This window comes from Rhinoderma darwinii, chromosome 2 (genome assembly GCF_050947455.1).
Source record: "Rhinoderma darwinii isolate aRhiDar2 chromosome 2, aRhiDar2.hap1, whole genome shotgun sequence".
Classification (NCBI taxonomy): domain Eukaryota; kingdom Metazoa; phylum Chordata; class Amphibia; order Anura; family Rhinodermatidae; genus Rhinoderma; species Rhinoderma darwinii.
Genome location: NC_134688.1, coordinates 251,733,069 through 251,753,136, shown reverse-complemented (window position 1 = coordinate 251,753,136; position 20,068 = coordinate 251,733,069). Strand labels below are relative to the sequence as shown.

General features: G+C 47.6%; 1 long non-coding RNA gene across 1 annotated transcript in view; it reads right to left on the bottom strand.

Annotated features, from left to right (window-relative positions):
- Window positions 1-6,083: 6,083 nt before the first annotated feature.
- The window catches only part of LOC142742900 (uncharacterized), a 22,926-nt gene continuing 8,941 nt past the window's right edge, over window positions 6,084-20,068 (bottom strand). Inside the window, exons 2-3 of the long non-coding RNA XR_012881457.1 lie at window positions 7,576-7,658; window positions 6,084-6,204 (exon numbers count right to left, since the gene is read on the bottom strand). This is a non-coding gene — a long non-coding RNA (uncharacterized LOC142742900). The remainder of the gene's footprint in view (window positions 6,205-7,575; window positions 7,659-20,068) is intronic.

Genomic DNA, 20,068 nt, shown 5'->3' with positions numbered 1-20,068 from the left:
CTCTTCTCAAAAGTACGCTCCTTGTCGACCATCACCTGTTCAACAGAGACCAAAGACCAAATATCCACAAATTAATTTCTCCAAATTTTTCCTTTGGTCTCTGCTGACAAATGAGTCCTGAGAGGAGCCACCCAACAATGAATCCCGAAATGTTAAACAAGACAAACTTTACTCTCTCTCAGATGGGGTTTTAGTTCCCCCTGGAGGAATAGAGGGAGCAGCCGCTCCCATTTTTTACATTCAAACCAGCCACCATGACTTTCAAAACTGATACTAAATCATTACCGGTTAAAAAATATTTTTATTGAGCCACGCGTCACCGCATGCAGACTCACCAAGAGCAGAGGTCCTCCCGACTCCAGAGGGTATTTCTTCCACCACTGATGTTGCTGGAACCAAGGACTGAACCCCACTAGCAGTGCAGGCCGGGGAAACAACCTGGAACAGAGTGCCTTGCTCCGCGGACAAATGAGGAACCTCATGGTGCCGACCGTGTCCCTGCCTCCACACAGACCTCCTGGATGAATCCCGCAGCGACCAAGATGATGACGAGGAAGAAGAAAAGGAGGCTACATCCCTTGAGGATGAAGATGGTTGCTCACGAGCACTGCTTCTCCTGGACCTGTGACATCTGCGAGGGTTGTGGCTATGATGTTTCCCAGAATGGCGTTTCCTGCCTCTCCTGGAAGATTCCTTCGCCGGACCTGAAGAAGAAAAAAGGGACAGGGCAGAGGAGCAGCATTTATTACACCCATCCTCCCTGGGACCACTAACGTGTAAGCCTGCCCTGCTCTGGCATAACCCTTGGGGGAAGGAGCAGGAAGGCATGTATGGTTGTGGGTGAGCTCCAGCTAGTATTTCAGTCTGCTCACGTATTACCACCGGCATCAATGGCTCCACACCCCTGCCCCCGTCGTTCTTGTTTCTAACCTGTGTCCTGGAACAGCGTTAGCACCCCCGTCGTCCATGGCCTCCCCCATCTTTCTCCCCCCTGCCTTCAGAGAAGAGGAGGCGGCGCTAGAAACTGATGTCAATGGAGGAGCCGTCTGTGAAGCCCCAGCCAGGCCTAGCTGCCACACGCAGGCCTCGTGGAATGCCACCATAGCCGCCAGATCTCCCTTGTCATCCTCAGCCAGAAGCGTGGGAGCGGCTGAGCTCCCCATGTCCCGCTCCACAGCGGCGGTTGAAGGAACTTTGTGCCGGATAGATGCCAACTTAACTTCAATCCGCCGTACATCGTGGGGAGGAATGCCAGAGGGGTGGATGGGACAACATCGCCCTAGGACATAAGCCTGCAGGCTGTGTATCCTGCAGCACAGGACAGAGGGCCGGCCACCATGGTGCTCACACGTTTAGTAGTGGGGCTAGGGCTTAGGCGGGCGGGCGAGTCACACGTTGCGGCCTACCTCGTTTAGCCATAGCAAGCTGTTCCGGGACCGGTGTCCGGACATCTCTCTCCTGTCTTGCCAACAGTGTTTCCAACCAGCCGGTCCCCTCAGAATAGGGTTGTCACGATACCAGAATTTGGACTTCGATACCGATACTTCATGTAGTTTTGCGATTCTTGATACCAAAACGATACTTTGCCAAAAATAATAAAATAGAAAAAAAAGTTCTTACATTTTCTGCTCTGAGGCAGGTAGTGTGATGAATTTTGAACCTCCTTGTGCCTCACATTAATAGTAATTAACCCTATCATGTTTCTCAGTGATAATAGACAACATTGGGTTAATGTGTGAGGTACATAATGGAGTTAATTACTATTAATGTGATGCACTTGGAAGTACTAAATTCATAATACCATGTACCATGTCACGATGGGTGCGTAGACCCAATGGGCCGTACCGCCGTAGTGGGATAGCAGCTGGCCAACAGGATACCAAGTCAAAGTCTATAGTTCCGATAATGGTACCTATGGTAACTTCAGACAGTAGCGATGGTAGGCTCGGATGGGACCTTTGCAGCAGGCAGACACCAGTCACGGTGTAACACGGAAGGCGTAGTATACAGCACAACACGTCTCCAACTCTGTACGGCACAGGAACAAGGTAGCAGAGGAAACAGGTAGCAGGAACGGGAACACTGGGAACTGGAAAACACTAAGGGACCATTTGCAAAGACTAACACGGGTAAACACAACAACGCTCAGGCAATGATGGAAAGGGCAGGGCCCTTCTTATAGTCCAGGGTGATCATGGGCTAATTTGGTATACAATTCAGGTGAATTAGCCCATGATCAACCTGGACTATAAGGAGGGCCCTGCCCCTTCCATTATTGCCTGAGCGTTGTTGTGTTTACCCGTGTTAGTCTTTGCAAATGGTCCCTTAGTTTTTTCCAGTTCCCAGTGTTCCTGTTCCTGCTACCTGTATCCTGTATCCTGTGCTACCTAGTTCCTGTGCTGTAAGGAGTTGGAGACGTGTTGTGCTGTATACTACGCCTTCCGTGTTACACCGTGACTGGTGTCTGCCTGCTGCCAAGGTCCCATCCAAGCCTACCATCGCTACTGTCTGAAGTTACCATAGGTACCCTTATCGGAACTATAGACTTTGACTTGGTATCCTGTTGACCAGCTGCTTTCCCGCTACGGCGGCACGGCCCAGTGGGTCCACCCTACTTTACACAGCAGAGTGAACCGGAAGTAAGCGCTGGCATCTCCTGATGAGGAGCCAGCGCTCATTGATCCATGGCTGTGGCCGTCAGGGGGTGAGTAATCCCGATGGTTCGCGGCCATAGTTGTCACATACCATACATTACGAAGTGAAAGAAAGCAGTATTTATTTTATTTTCCAACAGCGTTCACATCATAAATGATGCTATAATATTGTTGTGCAGGTTATTACCGTTGCGATGATACAGAATATGTGTATATTTTATGTATTGAGACTTATTTTAATGTTTATTGTAAATAATGTGTATGTGTGTTTATTTAACATTCCTTTATTTTTTTCTACTTTTCTATTTTTAGACTTTAACGTACTGGCATATACAGTGAAGGAAATAAGTATTTGATCCCTTGCTGATTTTGTAAGTTTGCCCACTGTCAAAGACATGAACAGTCTAGAATTTTTAGGCTATGTTAATTTTACCAATGAGAGATAGATTATATAAAAAAAAAAAAAAGAAAATCACATTGTCAAAATTATATATATTTATTTGCATTGTGCACAGAGAAATAAGTATTTGATCCCCTACCAACCATTAAGAGTTCAGCCTCCTCCAGACCAGTTACACGCTCCAAATCAACTTGGTGCCTGCATTAAAGACAGCTGTCTTAAATGGTCACCTGTATAAAAGACTCCTGTCCACAGACTCAATTAATCAGTCTGACTCTAACCTCTACAACAGGAGTCTTAAGCACGCGGCCCGCGGGCCGCATGCGGCCCCTGGGGCTGTCATCTGCGGCCCTCGGGACACAGAGCCGCTAGTATCGGCTCTGCTCCGAGACTCTGGAATTCCCTGACATCGCTGTCCACATATGAACAGCGATGTCTGGGGCTTCCCCAGAGCCGGAGTCCCGGGCAGAGCGCTAGTACAGGCTCTGCTCCGAGACTCTGTGGAATTCTCTGACATCGCTGCCCATATGTGGACAGTGTGTCAGGGTCTTGCCCAGAGCGGAGCAGAGCGCAGGTGTCGGCTCTGCTCCTGGACTCTGTGGAATTCCCTGACATCGCTGTCCACATATGAACAGCGATGTCTGGGGCTTCCCCAGAGCCGGAGTCCCGGGCAGAGCGCTAGTACAGGCTCTGCTCCGAGACTCTGTGGAATTCCCTTACATTGCTGCCCATATATGGACAGTGTGTCAGGGTCTTGCCCAGAGCGGAGCAGAGCGCAGGTGTCGCCTCTGCTCCTGGACTCTGTGGAATTCCCTGACATCGCTGTCCACATATGAACAGCGATGTCTGGGGCTTCCCCAGAGCCGGAGTCCCGAGCAGAGCGCTGGTATCGGCTCTGCTCCGGGACTCTGTAGAATTCCCTGACATCGCTGCCCACATATGAACAGCGATGTCTGGGGCTTCCCCAGAGCCGGAGTCCTGAGCAGAGCGCTGGTGTCGGCTCTGCTCCGGGACTCTGTGGAATTCCCTGACATCGCTGTCCACATATGAACAGCGATGTCTGGGGCTTCCCCAGAGCCGGAGTCCCGGGCAGAGCGCTAGTACAGACTCTGCTCCGGGACTCTGTGGAATTCCCTGACATCGCTGCCCATATGTGGACAGTGTGTCAGGGTCTTCCCTATAGCGGAGTCCCGGGCAGAGCGCTAGTATAGCCTCTGCTCCGGGACGCTGCGGAATTTCCTGACATATCTGCCCATATATGGACAGTGTGTCAGGGTCTTCCCCAGAGCGGAGTCGCGGGCAAAGCGCTAGTATCGGCTCTGCTCTGGGACTCTGTGGAATTCCCTGACATCGCTGCCCATATATGGACAGTGTGTCAGGGTCTTCCCCAGAGCGGAGTCCCGGGCAGAGCGCTATTATCGGCTCTGCTCCGGGACTCTGGGGAAGCCTCTGACATCGCTGTCCATACATCGACAATGATGTCAGGGGCTTCCCCAGAGCAGGAGTCCCAGTGATGTCAGGAGCACAGCTGGAGTCCCGGGAAGAGCCTACTAGCGCTATGCCTGGGACTCCAGCTCTGGGGTTGCCCCTGACATCTCTGTCCATATATGGACAGTGATGTCAGGAACAGAGCTGGAATCCCAGGCAGAGTGCCAGAAGCGGCTCTGCTCCGGGACTCCAGCTCTGGGCAAGCCCCTGACATCACTGGGGCAGCCTCTACAGAGGGCACTGCGGCAGCCTCTACAGAGGGCACTGCGGCAGCCTCTACAGAGGGCACTGCGGCAGCCTCTACAGAGGGCACTGCGGCAGCCTCTACAGAGGGCACTGTGGCAGCCTCTACAAGTGGGTGTGTGGCAGTATCTGAAGAGGACACTGGCATTATCTAGGGGTGTGTTGCATTATCTACAGAGGGCACTGTGGCCTTATCTACAGAGGGCACTGTGGCCTTATCTACAGAGGGCACTGTGGCCTTATCTACAGAGGGCACTGTGGCCTTATCTACAGAGGGCACTGTGGCCTTATCTACAGAGGGCACTGTGGCCTTATCTACAGAGGGCACTGTGGCCTTATCTACAGAGGGCACTGTGGCCTTATCTACAGAGGGCACTGTGGCCTTATCTAGGGGTGTGTTGCATTATCCACAGAGGGCACTCCGGCAGCATCCACAGAGGGCACTGCGGCAGCATCCACAGAGGGCACTGCGGCAGCATCCACAGAGGGCACTGCGGCAGCATCCACAGAGGGCACTGCGGCACTATCTAAAAAGGGGATGCCCAATCTTGACATGTGTGCTAACTGAGCCGCCGGACTGCATTTAGCGACACAAACTGGAAAGCTGGATTGTTGAAATAAGCACGTGGAGAAATATCTAAAATTATAAACCTAGCGCTATTATTATAGTAATGTAGTATTATTATTCTAGTAATATAGTGTTCTAGTAGTTCAAATAACTAATTGATTAACAATAATTTTGTATTGTATCAAATTTGAAAGTAATGCGGCTCGTCAACTTCCCATTTTTTCTATATGCGGCCCACTTACCCGGCCGAGTTTGAGACCCCTGCTCTACAACATGGGCAAGACCAAAGAGCTTTCTAAGGATGTCAGGGACAAGATCATAGACCTGCACAAGGCTGGAATGGGCTACAAAACCATAAGTAAGACGCTGGGTGAGAAGGAGACAACTGTTGGTGCAATAGTAAGAAAATGGAAGACATACAAAATGACTGTCAATCGACATCGATCTGGGGCTCCATGCAAAATGTATCGAGCCAAAAGAAACTGTAGTTCTAACAATCAATTTACTATGGAACAAAAACAGATACAATCCAGGTTACACAGCAGAGGATACCCCAACTGGTCCCTCAATCGAGCCAACAACATCACGGCAAAGACCCCTAGAGCTCACCTACTCAAACAATCAAATCAAGCCAAAAAATCAGATTTAAACAAACCTACCCTGGTTCTACAACAAAGTAACCAATTTTCTGAAATTAGACAAATCGTGAATAAATACTTACCGATCTTGATGGAGGATGATAGTCTGCGTTCCATTCTCAAGGGAGGCTGCAGAATAGTCGCCCGTAAAGCGCCCTCTCTTGGCAGTCTCCTCTCCCCCTCCTTGTTCACCTCTAACGAAGTCAAAACCACCTGGTTGGAAAACAAGGGTTTCTTCAAATGTGGACAACATCCATGTAAAGTGTGTTCTTATGCTCATCCCACCAAAACTTTTTCCAACTCTAACAATTCTGATACATTCACAGTACAGAATTATATAAATTGCAATACCACATCCGTCATCTATATGATAGAATGTACTGAGTGTAATCTAAAATATGTTGGATGCACTGGTAGAAAATTTAAGACTAGAATACTGGAACACTTGAGTTACATCAGAAACCCCAATATCAGCAACATCTCCAACGTGGCTAAACACTTCATATATCACCACAATAGAACAGCAAAATCATTAAAATGTCACACCATAGAAAAAATTCACACTCCCAAAAGAGGCGGAGATCTACCACATAAGATCCACCAAAGAGAAGCATATTGGATCTACAGACAAAACTCAAGTCCCCAATGGTCTCAATTTAAAAAAGGAACTGATGTTCCACTATTAAACATACCCAAAGTCACATACTTTTTCAATAGTGGTTCCTTATCCACAATAGACAGTTTTCTATTCAACTCGCCATAATCACTTCCAAACATAGTACACATTACTCTAGGCATCGCTAAATAACGCATTAAAAATATGCCTGTAAAAACCTTTTCCTTTGTCCTTTTTTCTCTTTACATTATACAAAACAATTCTCATGATACACAATAAGAGACATTCTTTTATACACTAAAAGGTGCAGCCAAGAATTAAATACTACAAATATAACAAATATTACCAACGATTATTATTTTCACACAAATGACCTCCATTTGTTCATTCACTATGTTTTAACCAACAATACATGTAGATTATATAGATGTTACATGTAGAAGTTTTTTAGCCCCACCATCTTCTTTTTTCATCACTTTTTCTCACGTTTCACTTTTACTTGGTTGGTTACAATGAATAAAAATTCTTTTGACTGTCTGATTTAAAATAACCTCCAGTTTGACTACAACTATGCGCTCATCATTTTTTCCACACTAAGGAAAAAACGGTTTGTCCGGGTAAGACAACATATATGATGCATTTTATCTCTTATACATCTAATTTCTCAACTCTACAAGTACTGCCATCTTCTATATTGAATGATACATAGTACCAACCAATAAGATTGACATGTGCCAGGCTCACTTACCAGAGACCGGACACCGCTCTGACTCCTGCTTGCGTTCCAGGGTTTCCACGTGACCTGGAATGCAAACAAAACACACCGGAACTCGCCGCGTCCCTGCCAAGCTTGTTGGATAGTAACATCAATACATAGCTCTTTCCGAATATACCAAAACAATAGCTTGGCACCTAAATCCATGATTACTAATACTGTTATTTCTCAAATAATTTAACAATTCACTTACCGAGTCTAGAGAACGTCACGCCCATCAGACAGGATTCTGGCCACACTTCATTTCTGGTTTGCGTTCCGGGAGACCCTCGTCACCTGACACGCAATCAGAAAACACATGTCAAACCGGATATATATACTAGTTATACATGTCAGCTAGTCAAACCTAGCCATGATTAAGGACGCAGGAGGCGTCTGAAACGCGTAGGCTTCCAATACCACCGTAACTTCTCCCTGCACTTCAGGATATCACTCTATTCTTGATCCTGTTTTAAACATTGGAATTAAAACTTGGAATTAGTTTTCGTTTTATTTAAAATCAGCGCTGGATCCAACTCCTTCCTTTCCACTTATTTTAAAATGTATACAAGAGTACTGTCATGTAACAATTAACACTGTGGTGTATAGATTCTGACACCTCAGTATAAGTATTGCACCATAGCTAATGTTAGACCGTGCAGTACTATAATAGGCTGATAGAAGGGGAATGCGTCTATAGTACGTTAACTCCTAATGTACAGTATGAATACAGTAGCTCCTGTATTATTTAACCCGTTAGTGACCGCCAATATGCCTTTTCACTGCGGCCACTAACGGGCTTTATTCTGATGCATACGCTTTTTCACGGCGCTGCATCAGAATAAATAAACAGAGCACGGAGCCATTAAATCTCCCCGCTCTTAACTACCAGAGGTAAATTATTTGTCCGGTGTCCCAACTGCAGTGAGCGCCATTTTCAATTCATCCATGTCCTCAAGACGCAGTTACAGTTAAATACATGCGTCATGGAACCAGGTCAGCTGAGCATTGGATTTAATCTTTTTGGTGGAACTATTAATGACGTGGTCACTGTTTAGCACAATTATTTTTAGGATGGCACTATCACTACCATGGCACTATCTGCATAGCACAACAATTTAAGGTGCCATTATTTGGGTACTATTATGTGGCATAATTATGTTTGGGGGCACTGTTATTGCTGGGGACACTATTTGCTGTCCACATTTTTTTTTGGAGGTACTATCAGGATGGCACAATTACTTTTAAGGGCAATATTACTGTTAGGGAATTATCTGCTTTGCACAATTATTTTGTGCGACACTATTACTGTTGGGGGACCTAACTGCTTGGCACAATTACTGTTGGGAAAGCTATATGTCGCACTACTAAAGTGGGTGTCCAGTTTCAGCAAACTAATGTTATGTTTCGTATTGTGATGGCAGGCCAGTCAGGGGAACAAAATGAGCCATTTTAGAAAATCGATCCACCACCACCCAGATCACACTGCATCCCGCAGAGATAGGCAGATCTGTGACAAAGTCCATAGCAACATGCTGCCAGGGGGCATCAGGCACAGCCAGTGGTTGGAGCAGACCAGTAGTGGTACAGTAGTGATAATGGGAGATTTTAATTACTGGGATATTAATTGGTGTCATGGTTCAGCTTCAACTGCAAAGGGGAGACATTTCCTCAACCTGTTGCAGGAAAATTTTATGGGTCAGTTTGTGGAAGACCCGACTAGAGGTGAAGCTCTGTTGGATCTGGTAATTTCTAATAATGCAGAGCTTGTTGGGAACGTCAATGTTCGTTAAAACCTCGGTAACAGTGATCATAATATAGTTATATATTACAAGTACTGTAAAAAACAAACACAGGCGGGGAGTGCAAAAACACTTAATTTTAAGAAGGCCAATTTCCCCGGGTTGAGGACTGCAATTCAGGATATAGACTGGGAAGAACTAATGTCAAATAATGGTACAAATGATAAATGGGAGATTTTCAAATCTACTTTGGGTAATTATAGTGCAAAATTTATTCCGATAGGTAACAAGTATAAACGACTAAAATGAAACCCCACATGGCTTACACCTTCTGTAAAAATACATGACAAAAAAGGGCACTTGAAAAATACACATCTGTGGTTACAGCTGTAGCCTTTGTAAATTATAAAGAGCTTAATAAAATTTGTAAAAAGGTAATAAAATCAGCAAAAATACAAAATGAAAGACAGGTGGCCAAAGATAGTAAAACAAATCCCCAAAAAATCTTCAAGTATATAAATGCAATAAAAGCCAAGGTCTGAACATGTAGGACCCCTAGATAGTGGTAATGGGGAGTTGGTCACGGGGGATCAAAAGAAGGCAGAGTTACTAAATGGGTTCTTCAGCTCTGTATATACAACAGAAGAAAGAGCAGCTGATATAGCTGGTGCCAGTGCTGTTAATATATCAGTTGATATACTGAATTGGATAAATGTAGAGATGGTCCAAGCTAAATTAAACAAAATAAATGTACACAAGGCCCCGGGACCAGATGGGTTACACCCGAGAGTTCATAAGGAGCTTAGTTCAGTTATTTCTGTCCCCCTCTTCATAATATTTAGAGCTTCTAGAGTGACTGATATAGTGCCAAGGGACTGGAGCAGGGCAAATGTGGTGCCTATTTTCAAAAACGACTCTAGGTTTTCCCCAGGTAATTATAGACCAGTAAGCTTCACATCCATTGTGGGGAAAACGTTTGAGGGGCTATTGAGGGACTATATACAGAATTATGTGACAATAAATAGTATTATAAGTGACAGCCAGCACGGTTTTACTAAGGACAGAAGCTGTCAAACCAACCTGATTTGTTTTTATGAAGAGGTGAGAAGAAGCCTAGACAGAGGGGCCGCTGTGGATATAGTGTTTTTGTACTTTGCAAAGGCATTCGACATTGTCCCTCATAGACGTCTAATGGGTAAATTAAGGACTATAGGTTTAGAAAGTATCATTTGTAATTGGATTGAGAATTGGCTCAAGGACCGTATCCAGAGAGTTGTGGTCAATGATTCCTACTCTGAATGGTCCCCGGTTATAAGTGGTGTACCCCAGGGTTCCGTGCTGGGACTACTATTATTCAACTTATTTATTAATGATATAGAGGATGGGATTAATAGCACTATTTCTATTTTTGCAGATGACACCAAGCTATGTAGTAATGTTCCGTCTATGGAAGATGTTTGTGAATTGCAAGCGGATTTAAACAAACTGAGTGTTTGGGCGTCCACTTGGCAAATTAAGTTTAATGTAGATAAATGTAAAGTTATGCACCTGGAAACGAACAACCTGCATGCATCATATGTCCTAGGGGGAGCTACACTGGGGGAGTCACTTGTTGAGAAGGATCTGGGTGTACTTGTAAATCATAAACTAAATAACAGCATGCAATGTCAATCAGCTGCTTCAAGGGCCAGCAAGATATTGTCGTGTATTAAAAGAGGCATGGACTCGCGGGACAGGGATGTAATATTACCACTTTACAAAGCATTAGTGAGGCCTCATCTAGAATATGCAATTCAATTCAGTTCTGGCCTCCAGTTCATAGAAAGGATGCCCTGGAGTTAGAAAAAATGCAAAGAAGAGCAACTTAGCTAATAAGGGGCATGGAGAATCTAAGTTATGAGGAAAGATTAAAATAACTAAACCTATTTAGCCTTGAAAAAGGACGACTAAGGGGGGAAATGATTAACTTATATAAATATATTAATGGCACATACAAAAAATATGGTGAAATCCTGTTTCATGTAAAACCCCCTCAAAAAACAAGGGGGACTCCCTCCGTCTGGAAAAAAAAAGGTTCAACCTGCAGAGGCGAAAAGCTGTCATGTCCGTGGCTGCAGGCCATCAGCTCAAATCTCCCCCTGCCAGCCGCAGCCACGAGTTGGCATGCGCTAGCCCCAGCCTCCTCCTCAGGAAACGCCAGCACTCTCTTCCACTCACCTCAGCCGGATCCCGTAGGGTGGGCACGCACGCTCGTGCCCGCTCTTAAAGGGGCAGCGCGCGCACCGGACTTTGATGAACATCAGGCCTTGAGTACCCTGGACTATAAGAGGGGTCCAACCCCCTGTGTTGATGCCTGAGCGTTGTTGTTTCCCTAGTTTATCTATGCAATGGTCTCCTAGTGTGTTCCTGTTCCCTGTACTCCATACTATTCTGGTAGAGTACTCTGCTGAGCCAAAGTCGTGCCATGCTGTATACCACGCCTGACCTGCTTCACCTCACCTGACGTCTACCTGCTGCCTAGTCCCAGCCGAGCCTGCCTTGCTACTGTCTGAACTGCCACAGATACCTATACAAACTATAGACATTGATCTGCGCCCTCTTGGCAGCAGACTCAATCCTCCATCCTAATGGCAGTCGACCGCATGAAACGAAAGGCTGACACAAGGAGAAGAGAACTGTAAAGGATCTGCCAGACACAGCTTCTGTGTCGACGCCCGTGGTTAATCAGTCTGCATCTGCTCCTAGGTCTGATAGAGTGACTCGATCTGCTATCACTCAGGCTAGTAGGCTGAAGAGTGGGAGAACCTATCACAGCCTGGCCAGACGGAGCTAGCCTGGCCAGACGGAGCTAGTTATGTCTGGCCAGGCTGTGTTAGGTTCTCCCACTGCTCAGCCTACCAGCTTGAGTGGTAGCAGATCGAGTCACTCTATCAGACTGATTAACCCTGGGCGTCGACACAGAAGCTGTGTCTGGCAGATCCTTTACAAGAACCTCCTCAATTTCTCCCTGGCACAAAGGTCTGGCTGTCTTCTAGGAATATCCGACTAAGGGTGCCGTCATGCAAATTTGCTCCCAGGTTCCTCGGACCATTTGAGATCTTACAGCAGATCAACCCTGTCGCCTACAAACTTCGGCCGCCTCCTACCTTCAAGATCCCCAACTCCTTCCATGTCTCCCTCCTGAAGCCGGTGGTTCTGAACCGCTATACCAAAACTCCTAGCCCTGCGGTTGCCTCCCTTCAGACACCTTTAAGGTTAAGGAGATCTTGGACACCAAAAAAGTGAGAGGAAAGACTTTTTATTTGGTAGATTGGAGGGTGTTTGGTCCTGAAGAGAGGTCCTGGCAGCCAGAGGAGAACCTTAATGCTCCTACTCTTCTGAAAATGTTTCTCTCTCGCTCTGGTCTCAAGAAGAGGGGGCGTAAGAGGGGGGGATACTGTGATGTCCGTGGCTGCAGGCCGTCAGCTCCAATCTCCCCCTGACAGCCGCAGCCACGAGTCGGCAAGCGCTGGCCCCAGCCTCCTCCTCACCTCACCTCACGCTCGCTTCCACTCACCTCAGCCGGATCCCGTAGGGTGCGCATCGGACTTTGATGAACATCAGGCCTTGAGTACCCTGGACTATAAGAGGGGTCTAGCCCCCTGCTTTGATGCCTGAGCGTTGTTGTTGTTTTCCTAGTTTGTCTATGCAATGGTCTTCTAGTGTGTTCCTGTTCCCTGCACTCCATACTATCCTGGTCGAGTACTCTGTTGAGCCAAAGTCGTGCCGTGCTGTATACCACGCCTGACCTGCTTCACCTCACCTGACGTCTACCTGCTGCCCAGTCCCAGCCGAGCCTGCCTTTCTACTGTCCGAGCTGCCACAGGTACCTATGCGAACTATAGACATTGATCTGCGCCCTGTTGGCCAGCTGCCATACCGCCAAGGCGGTACGGCCCAGTGGGTCCACAGATCCTTTATGACAGTACGCTCAGGCCATGGACCCCGCTGGTTGATTCAAGACCATGATGACGTCTCAAGAGATGCGGGCGGATATGCTAGACCTCCGGTCTCAACAGGACCAACTCCTCCAGGCGTTGAACATTCTTGCAAGTTGGCAGGAGGCACAAGCTGCCTTTCCTCCTACTACACCTCCTAGCAGTGTTGATCCTCAGAGTACACCTCTTGGCAGTGTAGACCCGCGTGTTTCTTTGCAACTTCCTGACCGCTATGATGGAGACGCAAGTGCCGGTTGTGGATTTCTGAATCAGTGCCAGATCCACTTCAGCCTGTATAGTTGGACATTTTCGTCTGGTGGCGCAAGGGTCACTTTCATCATCTCTCTCCTCACTGGCAAAGCTCTTGCATGGGCAAACCCTATCTGGGAGAGACAAGGACCAGAGACCCGTGACTTCCAAGCCTTCCTCCGGACTTTTCGTATGGTGTTTGAGGAGCCTGGTCGGGTCTCATCTGCAGCGGCCTCTTTGATTAACCTACGCCAAGGAGACACCTCCGTGAGTGCGTACGCCATCCACTTCCGCACCCTGGCGGGAGAGCTGTTATGGAACAATGAGGCCATGGTGGCTGCATTCTGGCATGGACTGGCTCCTAAAATTAAGGACGAACTTGTCGCTCGAGATCTGCCGCCTACCCTGGATGACCTCATCCTTCGGTCCGCCCGGATTGATATACGGATCCGAGAGCGCCTCCAAGAGGTTCGTCGGGAGGGAGGCCTCCCTATTCCGGCTCCTACTTTGCAGCAACCCCTGCTGTCCTGAGATGTCGATCCTCCTAAGAAGTCTGTGATAATGGACCAGAGTAAGCTATCCACCCAGGAGAGACAACGCAGACGCCCTTCTGGACTCTGTCTTTATTGCGGCCTCGGTGGCCATCTTGTGCGCCTCTGTCCCCAAAGATCCCAAAGCCTAGGGTTGCTGGGAGTGACAACCTTGGGTAAGAAAAGACTTCCATCTAAATTGTCCATACCTGTGACCATAGTGTCCGGTGAGAGAACGCATCAGGTCTCTGCGTATTTGGACTCTGGATCCACTGCTAATTTCATCCGTAGAGACCTGGTGGACCTTCTTAAATTACCCACCACCCCTCTGGAGAGCCCGTTGACAGTTGCTTCAGTAAGTGGACTACCTCTGCCAGACCCAGTTATAGCTGTGACCAAGCCGCTGGGACTCCGAACTTCTGTCGTTCTATAACCTATCCAAAACTGTTAACCCTGTGTTGCTGGGCCTGCCTTGGCTCCGACTGCATGCCCCAGTCCTGGACTGGAATTCTGGAGAGTTTCTTCAGTGGGGCCCTGAGTGTCAAAGCCATTGACTGGTGCAGATTAGTTCGGTTCAGCCTTCTCTGCCTCGGTCATTGGCAGGATTGCCGGGTCAGTATGCTTCATTTTCTGACGACTTCAGCAAGTGGGAGGTCGGAGACATTGCCTCCACATCGGAGCGTATGACTGCCCTATCGAACTGATTCCTGGTGCATCCCTTGCACATGGTAGGGTATATCCTCTCTCCTTGCCAGAGACTCTGTCCATGTCCGCCTATGTGAAAGAGAACTTGGAGAGGGGCTTCATACGAAAGTCTTTTTCCCCGGCAGGAGCCGGGTTTTTCTTTGTCACAAAGAAAGATGGCTCTCTTCGTCCTTGTATCGACTAGCAAGGTCTCAACCAGATCACGGTGAAGAATAAATATCCGTTGCCACTGATCTGTGAACTGTTTGATCGTATACGTGGTGCCAAGATTTTTTCTAAACTAGACCTGCGTGGGGCTTACAACCTAATTTGGATTCGCCAGGGTGATGAATGCAAAACTGCATTTAACACCCGTGATGGACACTATGAGTATCTAGTAATGCCCTTCGGCCTGTGTAATGCTCCCGTGGTCTTCCAGGAGTTTGTTAATGACATTTTCCGTGACCTCCTCTATGTTTGTGTTGTAGTCGACCTTGATGACATCTTGATTTTTTCTCCAGATCCTATGACGCATCAGAGACATGTCCGTCAAGTTCTGCTACGGTTAAAGGAACAGTGTCATGGCAAATAATTTTTTTTATATGTTAAAGATGTTAGTGCTTTAATAAAAACGTTTTTATTCATTTGTGTGTTTGTGTTTTACTTTTTCTTATTTTTACACTTTTTCTTCCCTATGGGGGCTGCCATTTTTTGTTCCATTTCTGTGTGTGTCGATTAACGACACACACAGACATGGAGTACGGCAGCCACAGTCCCATAGGGACTGCGAACGGCTCCCGTCCCATTGACTGCCGTGTACGGCGTCTGTGTGGGAACTGCGCATGCGCCGCTCCCACACAGTCCTATTCGAAATTGGCGCCGTCCGGCGCCATTTTCCTGTGGACCGGAAGTCGCGGCCGGACAGTAATATTACTACTTCCGGTCGCGGCTTCCGGACTTGTGCACATGGAACAGCGGCAGCAAAGGGAGCGGACGGGCCGGAGGGAGCCGCGGCGGCAGGAGCAGGTAAGAGATTTCAATGTATGTTAGTGTTTGTGTGTGTTTACTACTGTATGTAAACCTACTACACTGTGGGTTACCTCAAAAAATGGCGACACACAGTGTAGGAGGTTAAACCTTTCAAACCCCTCGTTTATCCCGGCACTAGCCAGGATAAAGGAGGGGGGGATGCTGAGAGCTCACTAGAGCGAGGGCTTTTAACCCAATGTTGCAATGCTGCAATTTTGGGAACTAGCTCCATCTAGTGACCAAAAATGGGTAGTATTATAAATTAGAATTAATTTATAATATTTCCTGACTATTTCCTGACTCGTGAAAAAAATAAAAAAAATTTGAACCATGTTTAATCACCCACACACTAAATGTTTAATTTTTAAAAAAAAACATGTTTTTCTGGCAACACATTCCCTTTAAGGGAGAATCGTCTGTACGCCAAGTTGGAGAAGTGCGTATTTGACAGAGATGCTCTACACTTCCTGGGCTACATCGTCTCGAATCGAGGTCTCGAGATGGATCCTGAGAACGTAACGTCTGTCCTGGAATGGCCACGCCCTCAAGGCTTGAGGGCTATACAGCGCTTTTTGGGATTCGCCAATTTTTACAGTTTATTCCAAACTTCTCACTGACTTCTATCTCTAACCTCACTAAGAAGAGCATGAACGCCAAGGTGTGGACTCCTGAGGCAGAGTCCGCATTCAATAGCCTTAAGAGTGCCTTCACATCATCCTCTATCCTCCATCATCCGGATGTCTCTCTGCAGTTCTCATTGGAGGTGGACACATCCTCTGTCGGTGCTGGTACACTCCTGTTCCAGAGAGGTCCCAAGGGCAAGTCAATGATATGTGGATATTTCTCTAAGCTCTTCTCTTCCGCAGAACGCAACTACTCGATTGGGGATCGGGAGTTACTGGCCATCAAATTGGCTCTGGAAGAGTGGAGACATCTACTAGGGGGCGCAGCTCATCTGATCCTAATTTTTACAGACCACAAAAATCTGACCTATCTGCAGACGGCCATACGGCTGAACCCTCGTCAGGCCAGGTGATCACTGTTCTTAACCAGGTTCCAGTTTGAGCTCCATTATCGCCCGGCCAACAAGATTGTGAGGGCCGATGCCTTGTCCAGGTCTTTCGAGACGGAGGACACCATGGAGATTCCACAGAGCATTATTGATCCATCTTGCATTGTCTCTGTCAATCCCCTGCAAGTTGGGGACATTCCTCCAGGGAGGACTTTTGTACGCCCGGCTGATCCTGGAAGAATCCTCCGTTGGGGATACTCTTCTCAACTGGCTGGTTACGCGGGGGTCCGTAAGACCTGGGATCTGATTGCTCATCATTTCTGGTGGCTCACGCTGCCCAAGGACATTATGGACTTTGTTTCTTCCTGTCCAGTTTGTGCAGCCAACAAGGTTGTTCACTCCAGACCTGCTGGTCTGCTCCAGCCATTGCCTGTGCCTAATGCTCCCTGGCAGCATATAGCTATGGACTTTATTACAGACCTGCCTCTCTCTGCCGGATGCATTACTGTCTGGGTGGAGGTGGATCGGTTTTCAAAGATTGCCCACTTCGTTCCTCTGACCAGTCTTCCTTCTGCTCCTCAGCTGGACAAACTATTCATCCAACACATCTTCCAACTGCACGGCTTGCTGCAGCATATTGTGTCTGATCGGGGGGTTCAGTTTACCACGAAGTTCTGGAGAGCCCTCTGTGGACTCCTCGGTGTGAAGTTGGACTTTTCCTCAGCCTACTATCCTCAGTCCAATGGTCAGATCGAGAGGATCAATCAGATCTTGGAGAACTACCTACGCCACTTCATCTCCAAGCAGCATGATGACTGGGTGCAGCTGCTTCCGTGGGCTGAGTTCTCATATAGTAATCACACCAGCGAGTCCACAAGGAATACAACGTTCTTCATTGTCTACGGCCAACACCCACGAATTCCTCTCCCGGTGCCCGATACTTCCGAGATACCAGCGGCTGACTCCGCTTTTAGGGACTTCCTGCAGATCTGGCAGCAGACTCGATCCTCCCTCCTAATGGCAGTCAACCGCATGAAACAGAAGGCTGACACGAGAAGAGAACCTCCTCAATTTCTCCCTGGCACGAAGGTCTGGCTGTCTTCTAGGAATATCCGACTAAGGCTGCTGTCATGCAAATTTGCTCCCAGGTTCCTCGGACCCTTCGAGACCCTACAGCAGATCAACCCTGTCGCCTACAAACTCTGCCTCCTACCTTCAAGATCCCCAACTCCTTCCATGTCTCCCTCCTGAAGCCGGTGGTTCTGAACCACTATACCAAAACTCCTAGCCCTGCGGTTGCCTCCAGCGGCCCTTCAGACACCTTTGAGGTTAAGGAGATCTTGGACACCAAAAAAGTGAGACGAAAGACTTTTTATTTGGTAGATTGGAGGGTGTTTGGTCCTGAAGAGAGGTCCTGGGAGCCAGAGGAGAACCTTAATGCTCCTACTCTTCTGAAAATGTTTCTCTCTCGCTCTGTTCTCAAGAAGAGGGGGCGTAAGAGGGGGGGATACTGTCATGTCCGTTGCTGCAGGCTGTCAGCTCCAATCTCCCCCTGACAACTGCAGCCACATGTCGGCAAGCGCTGGCCCCAGCCTCCTCCTTACCTCACCTCATGCTCGCTTCCACTCACCTCAGCCGGATCCCGTAGGGTGCGCATGCACGCTCGTGCCTGCTCTTAAAGGGGCAGTGCGCGCACCGGACTTTGATGAACATCAGGCCTTGAGTACCCTGGACTATAAGAGGGGTCCAGCCCCTTGCTTTGATGCCTGAGCGTTGTTGTTTCCCTAGTTTGTCTATGCAATGATCTTCTAGTGTGTTCCTGTTCCCTGCACTCCATACTATCCTGGTCGAGTACTCTGTTGAGCCAAAGTTGTGCCGTGCTGTATACCATGCCTGACCTGCTTCACCTCACCTGACGTCTACCTGCTGCCTAGTCCCAACCGAGCCTGCCTTTCTACTGTCCGAGCTGCCACAGGTACCTATACAAACTATAGACATTGATCTGCGCCCTGTTGGCCAGCTGCCATACCGCCAAGGCGGTACGGCCCAGTGGGTCCACAGACCCTTCGTGACACAAGCCTTCTTTACTGTGAGAACTGTGAATCTATGGAATAGTCTACAGCAGGAGCTGGTCACACCAGGGACAGTAGATGGCTTTAAAAAAAGGTTAGATAATTTCCTAGAACAAAAAAATATTAGCACCTATGTGTAGAAATGTTTTACTTCCCTTTTCCCATTCCTTGGTTGAACTTGATGGACATGTGTCTTTTTTCAACCGTATGAACTATGTAACTATGTAACTTTATTTGCTGCCCATACCGTGCAGGAGGAGACAAAGTCCATGACGTCTTTGGGCAGCGTGGGCCACCAGAACTGACGGGCAATTAGGTTTTGGGTCTTACGGGCCGCATGACCTGCCAGCTTGGAACTGTGACACCAGCGAAGGATTCTTCCTCTGTCTGCCAGACGTACAAAAGTCCTTCCCGGAGGAATGTCCCTAACTTGCCGAGGGTTAACAGAGAAGATGTAGGAAGGATCAATAATACACTGTGTTCCAAATTATTATGCACATTGGATTAAAGTGTCATAAACATTTAATTATTAGTTTTTCAATTAAACTCATGGATGGTATTGTGTCTTAGGGCTCTTTGGATCATTGTAACCAATCTCAGACACCTGTGATAATTAGTTTTCCAGGTGTGCCCAATCAAAGGAAAACTACTTAAGAAGGACGTTCCACATTATTAAGCAGGCCACAGGTTTCAAGCAATAAGGGAAAGAAAAAGGATCTATCTGCTGCCGAAAAGCGTGAAATAGTGCAATACCTTGGACAAGGTTTGAAAACGTTGGATATTTCAAGAAAACTTAAGCGTGATCATCGTACTGTGAAAAGATTTGTGGCTGATTCAGAGCACAGACGGGTTAGTTCAGATAAAGGCATAATGAGGAAGGTTTCTGCCAGACAAATTAATAGGATTAGGAGAGCAGCTGCTAAAATGCCATTGCAAAGCAGCAAACAGGTATTTGAAGCCGCTGGTGCCTCTGGAGTCCTGCGAACCTCAAGGTGTACGATCCTCCAGTGGTTTGCAAGTGTGCATAAAGCTATTATTTAGCCACCCCTAAACAATGCTCACAAGCAGAAACAGTTGCAGTGGGCTCAGAAATACATGAAGACTAATTTTCAAACCGTGTTGTTTACTGATGAGTGCCGTGCAATCCTGGATGGTCCAGATGGATGGAGTAGCGGATGGTTGGAGAATGGCCACCATGTCCCAACAAGGCTGCGACGTCAGCAAGGAAGTGGCGGAGTCATGTTTTGGGCTGGAATCATGAGGAGAGAGCAGGTAGGCCCCTTTAGGATCCCCGACGGTGTGAAAATGACCTCTGCAAAGTACGTAGCGTTTATGACTGACCACTTTCTTCTGTGGTACAAAAAGAAGAACTGTGCCTTCCGTAGCAAAATTATCTTCTTGCATGGCAATGC